At 33.4% G+C, this 15,044-nt stretch overlaps 1 pseudogene; it reads left to right on the forward strand.

Moving 5' to 3' along the window:
• The first annotated feature begins 2,480 nt into the window (after positions 1 to 2,480).
• LOC113083284 (nidogen-1-like) overlaps positions 2,481 to 15,044 on the forward strand; it is a 26,556-nt pseudogene continuing 13,992 nt past the window's right edge.

Here is a 15,044-nt window from a genome sequence, read left to right on the forward strand (position 1 = left end):
TTTTTAAGAGAAATAAAATTGATAAACTTGATAGAAAATAGAATTAATGTTGTTTGAGTATTAATTTATTGTCACATTAATCTCATAATTCGACTCAAAGTGAAAAAAATATATATTTTTAAACATATAAATATAATTATAGAACTCATACTTTTCCAAAAATAAATTAATTAAAACAAATTAAATTATTTGTTAATTTATTTTGATGTAATTCTAATTAATTACTTTTAAATTTAAATTTTAGGATGTTTTGTGACATTTTCATGACATTTCAGCAAATTCTTCATTAAATTCTTCAGGTTATATCTTTTTAGGAATAGAAGGTAATTGATACTTATTGTTAATTTATGAAAATCTTATCATTTATCTCAATTTCAAAACAAACACAACAAATTTTTAATGTATTTTTTAGGACCTTGTTTTGTATTTTATTTTATTTTATTTGTTTTATACTGACATTTTCATGACAATTAAGTCTATTCTTTATTTAACTCTTCAGGCTTATATCTGCGGTCATTATCAAAATCAAAACAAAGAAGTTTTTTTTTTTTTTTTTTAAGAAATGATGAAAATGATGAAAATATTTTTTCTTTATCCCAAATATTATTTAGTAGTTTTATGGTTTGAGGTGACAAGTTAACAATAGCTAAGATTTTTCCATCATTAAATGATGTTGCATGGTAATGGCTTGTAATTGGATTAGTAATATCACACATCGCCACCAGAGGGCGATAATGAAACGCGAAAAATTCTGCTACCACAAACTTCTGTTGTCTTGTTTATAGGATTGCCAAGTCCGCAAACCCAAATACGTGACATTTAGTTCCTGGAATGCAAATTTAGCCAAGGGAAGCTTGCCAAATATGTGTTTTTTACATGTTTTTTTACCCCTGGAATGCAATTGGGCTTGTATCAATTTTGCGGGTTTTGTTTTGAAAACCTGGCAACCCTGACTGTTGAGAGGTTGCTGGCAGTGAAGATCTGGAACAGATCAATAACTCTTGGTAACTGCAGACGTTACAGCTGGAATGCAGCACTTATTGAAGCCTTCACCTCATCCGAAGCTGCTGAAAACTGGTCGTTGTGCAGAATAAGTGACTAAACGGGACATTCCTCTGCCGTCTCTCATTTGTCTGCAGATGTGTTGGTTGCGAAACATAATTGTACCTGTGCAGAGAAACACACGCCAGAGCTTTGCAGAGCTATATCATATCAAATAGTCCACTAGAAATGACTTTCAAGACTCTCTGAATCACATTTGTATAATATATATGGAATATTGCACATGGAAACTACACAATAAGGATGCTTTCATTCATTTATTACGGTCTGACTGTGGAAAAGGCTCAGAATCTGTGTTTGTGACTGAGATTAGTTACTTAATAACTTCAGGTTGTAAAGTGATTATGTGTCAGTGTAGGTCCCTCAGAAGTACACTGACCCCTGAAGGGCCCGGGCTCTTAACGCTGGGGAGGACAGAGCTTCTTGTTTCCACAAATATGCTTTAGAAAACCAGTCAAATTCAGCACAAATAAAAAATGCATTTTATTTATTTTATGCAGCCTTTGATTACTCAACTGTTAGCGACTTGTAGAAAGAGCGCTGAAATGTATTTTTATGTAGCTGTGAAATAAGTTAAATAGTAAAAGTAGTTATGTTTTGTCAATGAATCGTACGATTTTCTTTAAAATATAGTGTTTGTGTAGCACGCTGTTGTTAAATGTTCTCTGACGCACTTGTAATTTTTTTCTGAAACTTTTTTTATGAATTTTTTATGATTTTTATGAAAGTAGGATTTTTTTTTTCGCGAAGCATTCCTATAAGTCCAATTTTTTTTATCTGTACACAGTCATTTTTATGTTATTGTAAAATATGAATTCATAGTGAAGTAATAGATGACTACTGTAGTTATGTTTCGTCAATGTAAAGTACGTTTTTGTTACAAAAAGCGCTGTTGCTATGGTTACCACGCAGAGAACGCGGTTTTAGCGCCAGATTAAAATACATGCTTTTTTAATTTATGCCTTTTTTAAAACATATAAAATGCCCCTTAAATTTGAAATCAAATCACTTATGGGTACTATTACAACAAACCCAGCACTTTATTTTTATTTATTATTATTTTATTTATATATATATAACAGTAGTCTGTTTTTTGTCGCAAAGTGGTTTTCGCAGATTAGGTTAATTTATTGATTCTGCTGTTAAAGGTTGTATACTAAATACATAGTTTTATTTTTATGTAGTTGGTAAATTTAAATTAATTGAAAAAGTGATAACTTTGGTAACTTTAGGAGCAAAATGAAAAATGTGCTCTGCCTCTGACACACTTATAAATTTACTGAAACGTTTGAAAATGTATCTTATATGTATAATTAATTAAACCACTTTAGTATGGGCGCTTTAGATTCAATTCAAGTTTATTTGTACGGCCAAATTAATTAAGCAGAGGTAATCAAACAGATGATGAACACTATAAGAGCGATTATTATTTGTAGCAATGTTGAAACAAATCCAGCTCATATTGTAACAGATTCCTCACAGAGAGTCTTTGATGTTTCCGTCGTTAAAGACTGGTAAATAGTATTCAGTTGTGAAACATAAATTCGTACCAAAGCAGTTTTAAAGGCGACAGTTCTTATTTTTGTCGACGTGAAGTCCTAATTTCGATACACTTGTAATTTAAACGAGTTTAGTAGTTATAGGTACTTAAGAGCACCCCACCCGACCCGACCTCTTGTGGTGACGTCGTCCTCCAGGGGGTCAGATTTCTCTAGTGATGTAAATGATGTCCGAGGCTCCTCGTGAACTCCTCACAGTCTCTTCGAGAGTTCATCCCCGTTACTCACCGAGCCTCTCCCGTTACAGTGAGCGCACGCAGATGTGGAGTTTCTAATGGCTCTCGTGCGCAGTGTTGGGCTTCTGGCTCTGCTGGTGTCGGTCCGGTGTCTGAGCCGGGAGCAGCTCTTCGATTACGGGATCCGGTTCGGCGATAAGATTCTGGATTCTGCAACCGATTCGGTCCGAGAGCTCGAGCTGGAGCAAACGCTCTTCTTCTTCAAAGGAAAGTTCGATAAAGTTTACGTAAGTAACCTTTCCAAATTCATTGCACGTTTTTCCCTTGTTTTTTTTGTTTTTTGTTTTTTTGCATTAAATGTTAATAATCCTAACGCGTTTTTCTCTAATGTTTCGAATTATGACGCTTAATTATGTTTATTCTGGATTGCTGGTTATTTCTAAAGTCTGAATTCATTATCTGTATGAATGAATGAATTAAATCTTTAAAAAAAAACCTCTTCGAGATCCAAGAGGAAGCATGCATTTCTAAAAGCGTCTTATCGGTGACGATATTTAGATTTTTATTAAAACACTTTAACTCCTATTGACTAAAACCCTCAGTTACAAATCCAGCAGCTATTCAGTGCATATTAAGATGTCTCCCTCCCCCTTTCTCTCCTTCTTGGTCTTGAAAGTTGTGTATCTACAGTAAAAGCCCCCCAAAGAAAGAAAAACACTGGGGAGAGACATAAATATTTACTTTAGGTGTCTGTTCTGATGTGGTTCTCTTATAAATGTGCTCATTAGTCTCGCATGTTTAGGTTCAGGAGGTTGATCAGAGATCTACAGCTTTCGATTACTCTCTACAAGTGTTTAACCAAACACAATCTGTTCTATGGTGGAGTTATTTTATTTTTTTCCCATATTACACTCTTTAAAGTAAAGATTAAATTGGCAATTTATAGTGAAAAAATGGCTTATTTTGAAAACTGTTAGCTTCTTTGGGAATCCAAACTAACTTTGCATGATATTTCCAATCACTGAGATGGTTTTACAGCTTTTTTCTTTACAGCTCCTCCACCTTTTCACCACTTTTAACAACTGAACACAATCTTCTGTTTTCCCAGCACTTATTAATTGTTCATTCATATGTTGGTTGATTTTCACAAAGTCATTGTTCACTAATCATCTAAGCAGACTGCAGGAACCAATCTGGAGACAATCATTGGCTCCAATATACAAAATGTTTAAGACGTTTATCACTTTAGTTTGTTTAATCAGCGTGGAAGCATCTACTACAATGACTTCCTAATGTAAAACTCAATGTCTAGGAGAGCCTCCAACTTATTATAATGTGAGATCTTCCAAAAAAGTTGTTTTTTTTATATTTCCTGTGCAGTGATTTCTCACAGCTTTCCCTAGGGAATTACATTTTCCATATGGCCTGTCCACTGATAGCCAATGAATCCCTCCTTGTTTAAAGTGGGATGTTCCACAGAATTCATAGGAACGTTCCCGTTTTTGCAAACAGATCAGAAAACACTGGCTCTTAGAAACAGAAGTCAAGAAGTTCTTTTGTCAGCCGTTCTGTAGACAAAAGTACCATTGTATGCTTCCAGATGGATCTGTGATAGTCTTCATCGTTGACGTTTTGCCAGAGGCTTCAGTGTAGATGACTTGATGGCTCCAACCCAGAGGTTTCTATAAGCACTTCCTCCTGTCCTGCTGTGGTCTATTCATTTCCAACACCATTTACATCCCTGATGGACTGACTTCAACAAAGGTTGCCATTTTACCTGGTTTGAACACAATAAAAAAGTAGGAGGAGCTTCCATTCCCATTGGAACTTCATTTAAATTCAGGATTAGTTCAGGATTGTGAGGAACAGCTCTACTAGTTTTCCTCTAGACCTTGTTGTTGGACTGGACATCAAAAACTAAAGATATAGAAAGTGTTTTGACTTTCTAGCTGCAACCATTTTAAATGAATTGTGCTATATTATTACCAAATATTGGATTCAGTGTTTTTAGCGTCCAATCACAAAAGGTGTGTAAAGCTCCTATTGTATCTGTTAGTCTTCTTTTTCTGCTCTAGAGACTGTGGCTTGGCTTCCCATAGAACCTTAAGGTAAACATTTATGAAATTTGGCACACAGATAGAGGACAGTCTGAAGATCAACCACACCAAATTTGGAGTCTCTACCTCAATCTCTCTAGCGCCACCAACTGTCCAAAGTTGCACTCACGTTTATTTAAATAACTTTTGAACCCTATAGGGCTGGAAACTAAATAATTTTAGCTGCTTTGAAACAATGCTCATTGTGCTATAAGATATAACATTTGACTTGACTTTTTCAGTTGAGAAGTCTAAAGGAATTGTGTTGGTAGCACGCAGAGCTTTATCATTCTATAGGGTTTAATTTCCGTTTCGTCTTGTTTTTGGGATTTTCTCAAGAATTTGAGTCATGCACCAGACTGGATCTGTTTCTTCTTCAACTCCTCGTTTGTTTCCCGTACCCCTGCTGTCCGGGGCGAGGTTGTGTGGCTCCTCCAGGTGGCTTTGATTTCTCCTGGCCTCCCCTGAGGCGATGCATATGGACTGGACCTCCTCCCTTTGTGAGGAGCAGCTGCAAGAGCTGGATTAGTGGTTCAGCGCTCGGATCTACGGTGTGACTCTGATTCTGTGCTCAATCTCCAGTCCATCTTCCATAAAGCCAAGAGTTATCATTGGTCATTTCTGCATGTGAGACTTTTAGAAGTGGATTCCAACCATAATGACTCTAAAAACCTCCATTATTCACATCAATATTGAAAGGCCGACACTTAAAGTTTCTTTTAATTCATTAAATGTCTTGATTCTTGTTCTTGGAGCATCCTGGTCTTTTTAATTTGCATGAGTTTTTTTTGCAATGTTTTTGTCCTGGAATAAGTTTTTTATTGCAATATGCAAGAAGATACAGATTTTTTTTTTTAATATAATATTACTGTATGTAGTTTATTATTATTTTCAATCTGCATTACCTCAAGTCGTTTGGGATTTACTAGATAAGGATAAAAAATAAGGATCTTTATTTTTGTTTTTTGCTTTTACTCACAATTTCTACACTTAATAAAATTTGCAGTATGTAAAAAATATGCAATGTCTTTATCCTGCAATATGCAAGACAATCCAAAGTTTTTTTTAAGCACATGTAAGATGTGTAAAATGTATTATTGCAATATGTAAGAAGATGCAACGTTTTTATTGCAATATACAAGAAAAAAGTACTTCAGTCATTTTTGTTTTATTTACAACTTAGAAAAATAATGTTTTATTGTGTGCAAGATGACGAGTTCAGTGTATATTCATTATAAAAATGGATGCTGTTGTAATGACTTTTTCAGGCTTAGAAATTACGTTTTAAAAATGACTTTTCATCATATATCCAGATTGTCTATGAGGGTCCTTTAAAGAAGAAAAACAGCTGTTGAGGGGGTGATTAAAAAACAGAAATATCTTGATTCTTAACTTTAAATTCACTTCAAATCATTGGGAAGTATAGCCCCTTGGATGAGAACCACTATGAGCTTTAATACTGATGTTTGAGGAGAATCTGTTGTGTAATTTAATACTTGTGTGAATTATTTTGACCTCTAGAAACAGAGACGTCTTCTATCAGATCACTTGTCGAAACTGCAACTGACCCAAGAAAAGTGTGTTAACCCTTTAAGCGTTTGTTTCAGCTGTCAGAGATTCTCCGCATCTCCATCAAGCAGACGTCAAACACAGATTGTGGGGGTTTGATTTTCTCACTTTGGTGTGAAGAACGTCCTCCGTTACTTGAGGTTCAAGATCCCGAGAAGCCCGTCTGGACTTTCTAACAGAGCTCATGTTTAGATTTAAACCCAGTATAAGCAGTAAGGAGCTGGAGGAGACCTTCTTCTCACATGCTTTGCGGCTCCCCTGCAGTTTTATTTTAAGTAGTTGCCAGACACTCATCAAAGAAAAGCTTTTGCACACACAAACACACAGAGTTTAAATGTCACAACACCTTTTGAAGTGTGGAGGCATTCGAGTGTAACAAGCAGCATCACCCTTAGGAAAGAAAGATCACAGAAAATCAGCCCTGTTTGTTTTAGGCTTCAGGACTGAGGAGCAGCTTTGGATTTAATGCAAGAACAGTTTACTAAGAGTGTCACGGTTCTCACTCGTTTGAAATATTACTAAACAAAGCAAAAGTTATGCTTGCTATTAAAAACATTTATAAGAAGAACACATCAGTTTTTACATTGGTTTACAAGCAGGGCTCTTTTTATGCTTTATTAATTTCTGCCTGAAAATTGTGAACATTGCTTTTGTGCCTTAAGCAGTTCTATTGCATTCAGAAAGAATATAATTTTTTATTGCAATGTGCAGGAATATGCCACGTTTTCTATATGAAAGAATATATAACATTTTTATTGCAGTATGCAAGAAAATGTTACTTTTTTACGGCAATATGAAATAATATGTATTTTATTAAAAAGTCTTTTTTATTGCAGTATGCAAGAATATGCACAAGAATATGCAACATGTTTTATTGCAAAATGCCAGAATGTAATGTATAAGAATATGCAATTTTTATTGCAATATGCAGGAATATGCTACGTTTTTATTGGGATATGAAAAAATATGCAACATTTTTATTGCAATATGCAAGAATATGCAACTTTGTAAATGGCAGAACGCAATAATTTGCAACTTTTTTGTCACAAAATGAAAGAATATGCAATGTTTTTGTCTTGCAATACGCAAGAATGTGCAACATTTTTATTGCAATATGCAAAAAATAGCAGGTTTTTCTCTTGCATTATGCAAAAATATTTGTTGTAGTGTTAAAAAGGTGTGATTTTTTTTTTGTGCAATGCACAAAAAAAGAATTTTTCTAGATGCTCTCTACATATACATGTCTGTAGAATTTTTCACCTTTTCTACCGCATCACAACAAACCACATGATATAAATTGTTATTCCTTAAAGTTATGCACGTAAGTACACTAGCACTCAGGGTGTCATTTAAATCAAAACTAATTTATGTTACCTCTACAAATCAGTTTTTCTCCTAGCCGCTGTCATAAGAAGCTCAAAACAGATCCATACTGGTTCAGATCTGTAGGTATTAATGTTTCATGTCACACACTCTGCAGGTGAACACCAATGGCTTCATCTCTCTGAGTCACCCGGTCGATGAGTCTGAGTACCTGGGGAAGATGCCGGCCAGTTTTGGTATGATTGCAGCCTTCCTGGGAGATCTGGACACCACCGATGGGGCCGGGTACGTCTATTTCCGCCAGGATAAAAGCCCTGATGTGCTCCAGAGAGCTGCGGAGCACATCAGGCAAGCGTTTCCTTCTGACGAACAGATCAAACCCACTCACGCCATCATCGTCACCTGGGAGAACGTGGCACCTCAAGGTGAACGAGGACCAGGAGGTGAATATATGGTACGTCCCTCAAGTCTGAATCTTATTAATGTCATTAAGATATTAAGCCGGCAAGTCAAGTCACCTTTTTAAGTTTTTATTGCATTGCAGTCTGCAAGAAAATGCAAAGTTACTGTTTTGCAATATGCAAGAATATTAAAAGAATTTTGTTTTTTATTGCAATATGCATGAATATGCAAAGTTACTGTCTTGGAACATATGGAGTTTTGTATTGCAATTCCCATGAATATGCAATAATTTTTTTGAAATATTCAAGAATATGCAGGGTTTTTATTTCAAAATACAATAAAAAAAATTTTTATTGTCTTGCAAAATGCAATGATATGCAGTTATTGTCTTGAAATATGCAAGAATATGCAAAAAAAAAAAAATCCTGCAGTATGGAGGAATATGATATTTTTTTATTGCAGTATTGAGGAATATGTATTTTTTATTTCAATATACAGTACAATAAAATGTAAAGTAATTGTCTTGAAATATGCATGAATATGCAAACTTTTTATTGCAATATGCATGGATTTTTTTCAAATTTGTATTGCATTTGTTTTTCAATATACAAGAAAATGTAAAGTTAGCAATAATACGCTAATCGTTTTTTTTTTTTTTTTTTTTTGCAAAATGCATGAATATGCAGTTTTTATTGCAAAATGGAAAAATATGCATTATGATAAGTCACACTGATTTACATTTCACTGTATACAGTACAGATAGTTTCAAAGCATCTTAACAGTGTTAATCAGAAAGATGTTAATGTTGCAAAGTTCTTCAGCTGTGCAGATTCAGTTCTAATCTATAAAGCAGCACTAAAAAGAATCTCTTTTGTCATTATCCAGCTGTTTTGCCTTTCCTTCCTGAAATGCAAGCTTGTCATGAATCTGTTGCAGAGAAATACCTTCCAGCTAGTTGTAGCAAACATGGAGTCTGCGTCGTATGCCATCCTGCTGTATCCAGAGGAGAGCATGCAGTTCGGCTCCACTCTCATTGATGATGAAGATCAGCTGGTCGAGGTGGGCTTCAATGAAGGGAAGGTCCAGGGATGGTTCGGGTGGGGGTCCACTCAAGGAGCTTACTATCGCATCACCGGAGACAGCGAGGACTCCATAAGCGCTCTCGCACAGTAAGAGCCCACTTCTGAACAGAGTTATTAGTGTATTATTAATAATCTGAGCTCCATTGATTTCCTTGAGAGCGAGTTCACCATGAAAGCAGTGTTTTTTTTAAATTGAGATATTCTCCGTTCTCAGGGAGACAAACTCGGGCCGGCCTGGCGTTTGGGTCTACGAGATCGGCACGTCTCCGTTATTCACCTCCATCACACCCGGAGTGGTCACAGAGGTCACGGGGGTCACAGAGGTCACAGGGGTCACGGAGGTCACAGAGGTCACGTCTGAGGAGACTGTGTTGGACTCTCTGGTCCCGGAGCCGTCAGTCCCGTGGATTCGACACCATGAGGATCTTCTGACCTCCGAAGCGCCGTATGAACCTCTCTCCACCAGTCCAGAGCCGTTCGGAGAGTCGTCCACCCCTGACGAGCCTCAGCATCGTTATCGTTTCGTTCAGCCTCAGCAGCCACAGAACCCGCAGGTGCTGATCATCGATGAAGACGAGCTGAACGTCGACGGTGAGACACAAACACTGACGATGTTCAGCACAACAAGTCTACACTGTGTCCATATCAAATGTTCCTTTATATTTCCTGCCAGTGTTTTCGTATAATTACGAGACGTGCTCCAGCAACAAGCACAAGTGCTCTGTGTTTGCCGACTGCAGGGATTACGCTGATGGATACTGCTGTCACTGCAAACCTGGTTATTACGGCAACGGCAAGGATTGCATCGCCGAGGGTGAGTCGCAACGGTTTAACAAAAACACACAATAAAAAATTATTATAATAATATCCTCACTTAAAATCATGTGAAATAAAATAAAACAAATGTTAAATATATAAATGAAAAAAGTATTTTATTTAATTTTTTATCATTTAAATATCTAAAAATAAAACTGAAATATAAAAACGATATTGTAAAAAAAACTTTTTAACAAAAAGCTAAATCAGTAAACTAAAATTAAAGTGAAAATTAAAAAATATAAACTAATTTTAAATGTTAATAAAAATATATAATATTATATTTTAATTATATTAAAATTTGCAATTTTTTATTTGAAAAAAAAACTATAGAAATTTTAAAAAGTAATGATAATAGAATTGACAAAAATTATACAAACTAAATCAAATTAAAATTAAAACAGAAAATATAAAAATAACACAAAATTCAAAATATTAATAAAAATTATAATAGTATATTTTAATAACACTGGGTCACATCATTTTAAATCTAAACATACATAATCAGTATATGTATAATTTCATTTGCAATAGGGTTAATTTAGAGTTAATTTAAACTAAATATAAAAGCATAAACAATTTTTTAAATCATTTAAAAATATTGTAACATGAATTAAATGTAAAAAATATATATATATATTTATAATATAAAATATATGTATTTAAAAAAATCAGTCTGTTTCCAAAGCAATTTTTTTTAAATAAAAAAAATAGTTTTAAATGAAAACAGAAAATATATATTTTAAAAACATTTTCAAAATATCTATAGAAATGTAAAGTATGTGTATAGATACATACAATAAATATATAATTTTATTAATTTATATTTTATTGTTTCATTTTGTGTCATTTTTTTATTGTTTCGGTTTTTTAATTAAGTGTATCAAGTTAAACTAAATAAAAATGAGAAATGTTGCTTTGACAACAAACTGAAATAAATTATTTTTAAAAACATTTTTAATAACATTTAACATTTATTTAAAAAACTATTATTATTTTTGAATGGTTTTAGTTTTAATTAATGATAATAAAACTGATCCCAAGCATTAATATGAACGTCCTTCATCATTTCTTAATAAACAACATTAAATCCCTGAATGTGATATGTGAGCAGTGAATGATCCCGTAGTTTTCCGAATCTCCAGGCAAGCCTCAGAGGATGAACGGGAAGGTCAGTGGCAGGATCTACGTGGGTGATTCTCCGTCTCCTGTGGAGTTTTCTAACAATGACCTGCATTCGTACGTGGTGACTAATGACGGTCGAGCGTATATCGCCATCAGCAGCATCCCGTCCAGCATCGGCCCATCTCTACAGCCGCTGCCAGCTCTGGGTGAAGCCATCGGATGGGCCTTCGCTCTGCAGCAGCCCGACTACCACAACGGCTTCAGCATCATCGGTGAGACCTGATCAATAATCACTCAGGCTACTGCTTCCTCCTTGTCTCTTAAAAAGAAAAAATACAACTATTAAAAAGTTAGTAATGTTAATGATTAGTGTTATTATTAGAGTCCAACCGATATGGGTTTTTTTGGGGGACCGATACCAAAACCGATATTAGGGAGTAACAATCGATTAGCGATATATATATATATATATATATAACCGATATATCGGCCGATATTCTTTGTGTAAAATATAGTACAGTACCAATCAAAAGTTTGGACACTTTCCCATTTGTGTGTTTTTGACTGGTACTATATATAGAATACAGTATAAACACATTTTTTTATAATGGTCACTCAAATGCGGTGATCAATGGAGACAGGGCATTTAACAATTTAACGATAAATAAAATGAGTCTGACATCAGTGCACTGAACAGTAAAGTTGAAGTTTATTTAACTTTATTTCAATTCTATTCACTTCTGAACATTTATTCAAAGATTTGCGCTACTGTCTTCGTATCGGTGGCAAATTCACAAATACAGATATATCTGCGACAGGCTCATATCGGCCGATAAAATCAGACGGGTTTTAGCTATTATTGTAATTAATATTGATAATATCATTAAGTTATTGTTGTTTTTGTTATTATTGTTTATTTTAAGTTAATTACATTAACTGAAACATTTATTCGATTTCCAACCATGATACAATATCGTCCAAACATCTCAAAAGCTGAGTTTTTTGTTTCCAGCTACTGCTTTGTCATTATTAATATTGATTAATAATATTCAATTTTATGATATTAATAATATTAACAATATTAATAACATTAAAAATGTATTATTTTTAATAATAATAATGAGTAATAATAATAATAATATTGTTATTTTGTTAATAATATTAACTAAATATTAGCGGTTTTATTACCTTAAATCATTTTAATAATTATGAATATTTATTATATTGTTTATTTATTTATTATTATTATGTAAATGTCATTAAATATTAACAATATTATTAACATTATCATTCATAATTTTAATAATTTATATTTATTATTATTTTTAACAATAAATAATAATATTCATCATATATTTACATAATACATATTACAAATATACATAATATTTATCAATAATAATATAACAAAATTTAATAATATTGTTGTCATTGTTATTTATTATTATTATTATAATGTTAAAAAGAATAAACTTAATATCATAATATTATTATAATTAATCATTTAATCAAGTTGTTGTTACGTTAATGCTGTTATTCAAATTTATATTAACAATATTATTGTAATTATTCATATTAATTAATAATATCCATTATAGTATTATATAAGTTATTATTATTAATATAATTTTATTATTTTAATAATATTATCTTTAACATCAATTATATTGCTTTCCTCTGTACTATATCATCATTAAATCTCAAAATCTGTTCTCAAAATAACATATATTAAAAAATAACACATTTATGTTAAAACACATTTTTGTACCATTAAAATTACGTTGTAATCAAAAGAAGAAAAATGTACAATGTTAATAGAAATTTATAATGTTAATAGAATGTTAAAAAAATAACATCTTTGTAACCTTCAAATAACATTTTAACGTTCCTAGAATATTAAAAATAAACATTCAAATAAATAAAAAAATTCAAAGTTATATTCTGGGTTAAAATAAAGTTAATAGGATGTTGTGAGAAATGTTTTTGCAACCTTTTTATAATGTTATAATCACAAGAAGAAAACTGGACATGTCACCAGTTTAGAAACATTTTCAAACCACGTTCCTGTGCTCTTATAACCTAAATGTGTGACCTGTGTTGGGGTCTCTAGGAGGGGTTTTCACACGGCAGGCCGAGGTGGTCTTCCAGCCCGGGAACGAGCGGCTGACCATCAGACAGGAGTTCAGTGGCATCGATGAACACGATCACCTGATGATCAGCACTGAACTGGACGGCAGGATCCCAGAGGTGCCTCGAGGAGCCACGGTCCAGATCCAGCCCTACAGAGAGATCTACCAGTACTCCAGCAACCGTGAGTCCACCTCAGACAGAGAACTATCCTCGTTTCACACACTCTGTGTGAGAGCTGGAGCGCATCTGCACCTCTGCAGTCAAATAAGTGCATGCATTTCTGTTATTCATTTAGATGTAAGACGTAAGATTTAAGCTGTTTTATAGTAATTATGAAGGGCTGGATTTAAAAGAAGTGAATTACTAATTTACACCTAATTAGACATGCTTTCAATTTTAATTATTTATAGTTTTTATTTGTATTTTTTAAGTTTATCTAGATATCAGAGATGTAAATTAGCCTGTGCAATATCATTAATATAGTATTATAGTTTTTAAATTATTTAGAATATGTTTTATTTTTTACTTATGTTTTGTATATTTTTTATATTTTTTATATATTTATATATTTTATATATTTTTTTAATAAAACATAAAATTTTTAGTTATTTATTATTTTTCCGATTAATTTATTTATTTTTTATAGCTTTTTTTTTTTTTTTATATATATAGTTTTTATGTCAGTTTTGTTTATTTATTTTTTTATCTATTTCGGATAAAAAATATTTTATTATAGATTTTATTATTATTATTAAAGTTTTACTTTTAAGGCACTATAATTAAGCTGTGTATAATACATTTTATAAATTAAATTTTGTGCTGAAATCATGCTTTTATACTGTCACTATACATATAAATAGTCAAAAATGTGGTATACCTAATGTAAAACTTAATAATTTTAATAAACGTAATTTTTTATGTGTCCTACATCTAAAGTAAAACTAATAACTCACTATTTTTCCGTTGTTTTTCTATATAAACATGCGCTTGATGACCGTTGTGCTCCGTTTCATCTTGTGCATCATCTCGTGAATGACATGGCACGCTTTAAATTAAATGCATCTCAAATAAGAAAAAAATCACTTTTTTCTATTCTACTGTGCTGCTTTACTGGGTTTTTTTCTACAAAAACATGCACTTGTCAGGTGTCTTTGACCGTTGCCCTCACGTCTTTTGCATCGTGCATGACACTGCATTCTAAAAACTAAAAAACAAAAATGCATGTCTGATTTCTAAAAATGCTTTTTTTTTCTCATTCCATCGAGCATCTCTTATTTTTACAAATGCTAAATCACGTTCTGTGTTTGCCACCATGCATTTATCTCAATAACAGCAGAAACTGATTCCAAACAGCTTCCCATGTTCTCCTTAAAAACCCTTTTAACCTAAAGAGGAAACATGAGTTTGTGCGGTTTAATGCATCCTCTCTATTTCAGTCTTGGCTCTTCTCTGTGATGTTCTCAGTGATCACGTCCTCGTCGCGGCGGGAGTACACCGTTAGCATGCCCGACGGTAGCCTTCACACACACAGCTACCTGTGGACGCAGAACATCAAGTTCCAGAGCTGTCCGCACGAGGAGGTCCTGAGCGCCGTGCCAGCGAGCCAACAGCTCAGCGTCGACCAGATCTTCGTCATGTACGACTCCAGCAACCAGCTGATCCGCTTCGCCATGAGCAACAAGATCGGCTCCGTCCACAGTAAGA

This window comes from Carassius auratus, unplaced genomic scaffold (genome assembly GCF_003368295.1).
Source record: "Carassius auratus strain Wakin unplaced genomic scaffold, ASM336829v1 scaf_tig00037506, whole genome shotgun sequence".
In the NCBI taxonomy this organism is placed as follows: domain Eukaryota; kingdom Metazoa; phylum Chordata; class Actinopteri; order Cypriniformes; family Cyprinidae; genus Carassius; species Carassius auratus.